The sequence below is a fragment of the Lissotriton vulgaris genome, chromosome 2_1 (genome assembly GCF_964263255.1).
Source record: "Lissotriton vulgaris chromosome 2_1, aLisVul1.2, whole genome shotgun sequence".
Taxonomy (NCBI): Eukaryota; Metazoa; Chordata; class Amphibia; order Caudata; family Salamandridae; genus Lissotriton; species Lissotriton vulgaris.
In genome coordinates, this window is record NC_141687.1 from 1,558,185,117 (window position 1) to 1,558,189,849 (window position 4,733).

The window sequence follows — 4,733 nt, forward strand, 5'->3', positions numbered from 1 at the left end:
CATGTGTTTCCTGTAGCTACTTAGTTCAGACCTGCCTACTCACTTGGTGCCAAACATAAGAATCTCCCCTAAACCTCTCTCATTCAGTGGGCTAAAGTTTGTTGTCCTGCCTTGCGTTCAATGTGCATCAGATGCACATGGTGGCAGTGCCTGGCAGAACAGTCGGTTCTTGTTTAGGTATTGAGTTACATCTGCATTATTTAACCTATATCCAAAGATGATATCTTGCTTGGGTTAGAATATGATCGTAGCTGAGAAACCGGGTTCGAGTCTCGGCAGGGACGCTCAACATCCTGTGATTCTGGGCAAATCACTGGATCTCCCTGTGCCTAATAAAAAAAATGAATGTGTCCGTCTGTGCAACTGGTGCTCATGTGAAGCGCTCTGATACCTTCGGGTCTAGTTCGCGCTATATAAAACTCCCCTCCCCCTCCCCCCCAAAAACCTGGAAATTGGAAATGTTGGCTTTACTGATATCTTCCACTCCGCGTAAGAGAGGAACCGAACAGTATTAAACAGCTGCATTTTAACAGGGATGTGCCATTGGATTGTGTGCCTCTAGGTGTACCTGAAATAACTCATTGTATAGACCTTTCCTCATCAGATCTTAAAATCCATTGCCCCCTGTTTCATTTTCTCATATTTCGCAGGCTGTCTGTTCACCAGAAAGCCACCCCCAGTCAATCAATTCTCGCACAGAGGTTTTGACGAGGATAAACATTTGAAAGCAGGACTCAGCTTACATATGTAGTACTACATGACAAAACAATACCTTATTTTAGGTCGATGGCTCCTCTGACTTCACCTTTCATTGATCTTACTACTAACTTGTCTTGTTGAGAACATGGGGACCCAGACAGCAACTGAATCAAGAGAAGCGGGGAGGTAGACTCGAACAGTCATGTTGGGTGATGGAGCTGTGGCCGCCAGGTGTAGTTATGATATGTATATATTTGGTTTACTCACAGACTTGGTCTACACTGTAATTCCTTACTTGTATTGTCCCTTAAAGTCCGGAAATTCTGATGTGTCATGGAGCACTAGTAACTGGCGAATTGCACTGGTTGATGCTTTTACCTGGTTGTAATAAATAGAAAAAAAAACTTGTCTTGTTGAGAGAGTCTCTGTCTGGTGTAGCCTTTAGATTTTACTATTCAGTTTCTGGAGTGAACATCAGTAAGACCATTAAAAGGCTTGATCCGGAAGCCAGAGATCCATTGACTGCACTGCAAGAGACATTCGCCTTACCCAAAAGGCATCATCACCAGTGAACTCTGGGGGGTATATTTACTAAGTTTAAGCACCGTGTTTGTGTCACAAAAGTGATGGAAAACAAAGGTAAAACTTTTTTTACTAATTAACTTTCTAGCACTAAAATTGTTTAGTGCTGGAAAATCACCCGAATTTGTTGCAAAGCAGCTCATAGTGCTGCTTTGCAATACTTAGCGCCAAGGGAGTGTACAATGCATGGGAGTTCCCATGCAATCACCCAAGGTTTCTGACCCTAAACCTTATTTAAGGTTTAGGGTCAGAAAATAGTGCCCATTTCAGATAGGCGTTATAGGGAGAAATGCTTTTTTTCTAATATATTTTCCAACTTTGCATGTGTGCTGCACTGTGCAGCACATATACAAAGAGGGAAAATGTTTAAAGTCAGTCTAAGCATAGTATTTGTCACAGTCTATGTTTGACTCATGGAGAAACACTTGAACCATGGTGCAAGGTGTGTCCGTGGAGAAGTGTGGCTCAATGGTTAGAGTGGCAGACCCTGATGCAGATGTCTAGCCCGGGACCAGGATTCAATTCCCCGCCTGGGGGGGTCTTGGGCTCAAAAATTCCACGGACCTGATAATTCTCGCCTCGGTGCCTATTCCAATCATGGAGTCCCACTCTGCAACTCTGGGCAATAGCTTGCTTAATCTCCACAACGGCCCCCACAACGCTAAGGATGCCTGGCCTCCACCTTGGGGGTGCCCAGGAGTGGACGAGTAGTGCGCTATACAAGTATCAATTTTGTTTTTACAATTTACGTGTTGCACGGCTGCACATTTCTGCACCAGCGTTAGGGAGAGGGAGGAGAGTGCCATATTTCTGCAAATGTGGCGCTCTCCGGTTTTCTTTCTCTGAAGTGTGCTTTTCATATCAGAAAAAATGGAGTCCAGAAAATGATTTGGTCTTATCCAGTCTCATACGATTTGAGCTTCTGAACTGTCTATAATTCATATAGCCTCATCGCTATATATTTGATTGCGAGGGCGTCATTTTGCAAGGGGGCTTGTGATAAAAATGGCCAGCAGTTGTTACGACATCACATGTATGGGGCCTAACTTTTCCATATGATGTGAGACATTTCGGACCTGGCACCTCCAGGCAGATCAGCACTGCGAGGTGGCTAGCTGCGTTCCATGGTCTGAATATGTATACATAAATGTGTAAGGGTGTCTAAATGCGCCATTATGTCATAGTGCTTAGGTTAGCTTTAGAAGTGAGTGTAGTTGCTCTATTTTTAATGCAATTGTTCTATTATGTTTTGCCGGTGGGCATTGCGCATTTACCCAAGGTGAAATTGACAGCTTCAGGGATACTGGTGTGGAAAGTGTCATGACTACATGATTGTAGCTCTGTGCCAAGTGTGTGCAATCCATGGTAGTTTTAACAGTGTGATGTTTATGTGGGATATTCATCACCAGCCAACAAAAAACTCTGATTTATTAAGTAAACGTAATTCAACAGATTGTAAAATAAACAAGTATGCGTGTTAATGCGCATGTAGTGTCAATATATTCGTGTAGTTAAGCATTTCTGCAGTACCCCACTTGAAATATGGGGATGTTATACCTGTAACAGAACCTGTGTGTCAAACCTAACAACACTTTGCACAGAAATTTATGAAAGTATCACCAGGTTAGCCATCACATTGTAATCATTGCACAACAGCTAGATGCTGGAAATCTACCAGTCCCATCCCAAATGTAGGTGTTGCTTGAAAACAACCCATAAAAAGACACAAATGACGTTTCAACATATGTTGCTGCAGATGTGTGAGTCATTTGTATGACATCAAAACCTTCCATCAATAGTAACCCTTACCTGGGGTGTAGCTGCCAGTGGTGTCCATGTCAGACTTACATAGAATGAAGTGACAGAGGCCCCATTACACTGATGCCCTGTGATGGCTGCGTGGATGTAGGGCAACTAATGTATTGATCCAAGGAGTGCTTCAAAACAACAGCTCTCAGCCTGTCTGATGCACATTGTGAAAGTAGATGTCCACATGGCTGGGAACTCTTTCTGTGGACTCACAGTTGTACTCTGAATTGCAGCCTGCATTTTTCAGTTACATATGTATCTGTAGAGCACAAAGTGCCAGTCTCATTTTTGTAAACCCTATGTAGCCCCAGTAGGCCTCCCTGCATGGATACAAAGTAATTGGCCTACGTTTGGCCAGTAGGACACATGCACTAGGTTTCCCATACATTGGCATATCAGTGCCAGCCTGATTGGCAGTATCTAACCCATGTGGCATTTATGTCAGGTTTCGATTCAGTACAACGTGGCAAGCTACCTTGCTGAACTGCGTGATTGGGCAGGAATGCACAGTGATTCCATGACACAGCACATTCCTGTCCTTTACCATAGGGTGGCATACGTTTGCCTGCCCAGAACCCACACAGGCACACTTGCATCATGGTGCAAGGGGCCTGCATTACAGGCAAACATGTTATTGGGCAAATAAGGACACCTGCCTGCATAAACACACTCCTGAGAGGCTTTTTGGTCTTTCTCCCTGTGCTGCAGAATGCAGCACAGGGAGAATGAGGTAACGGAAATGTGAAATTAACAATATTTCTCCTGGTTTAGGTTCACCTGTGAACTTGATGCATTATGACACGTTTCTAGGTCTAACACTGATCCTAAATCTGTGAAGCCTTCAAAATAAATATTTTGATGCCGTGATGCACCCTCCTTCCATCTATGGAATTGTTCCCTGCTGCAGAGTGAGGCAAGTCAGCAATGTACGCTCTCATGTAACTCCAGATCACTTAAAACATGCAGAGCCACACAAGCTGCCACTGCTTACCTTTACACATCTCACTTAGCTTTTGCCTTGATCTACCTTGCATGATGCATGACCAATAGCAAAAGTGTACATATCCGGCCCATGGTATTATTTACCATTGACACATCAGAATGAGTGGTGATCACTGGTATGAGTGAAATGCATGGTTCTATCGTATGACTAAATAGATTTTTGTTCACCTACACTGACCTTAATTGGGTTAGTTTTACATATTGTAATTGTAGAAGGTACTGTAATGAAGGTGTAGTGTACATTTCTCAATACCTAGAATAGGTGTAGGTATGGAGTGGCACTTACGATTTCATAACAATGTCAGTAATATTTTGTAAAACATGATGTACATGTAAAACTTGCCCTAATTTGAGGTACAATTTACTCCCTAGGTCACATGACAGCAGACATGGCAAAAACCTTTGCTTTAAGACGGACACCTTATGAGTGCATGCGGAAGATAGTCCATGGGTTCCGGCTAAGCATGGGCGGAAAATCCGTTCCACTCGCGGATTTTGCGGATTTTCTGTAAATTCGCAATCCGCGAGATTCACGAATTTCCCGCAAAATCCGCAAATCCGCGAGCAGCAGATTTTATGGCTTGCTCGCACTGTTCGCGTGAGTTCGCGGCTTCCCAGTTCAACTTCGCGCCCCGCGAATA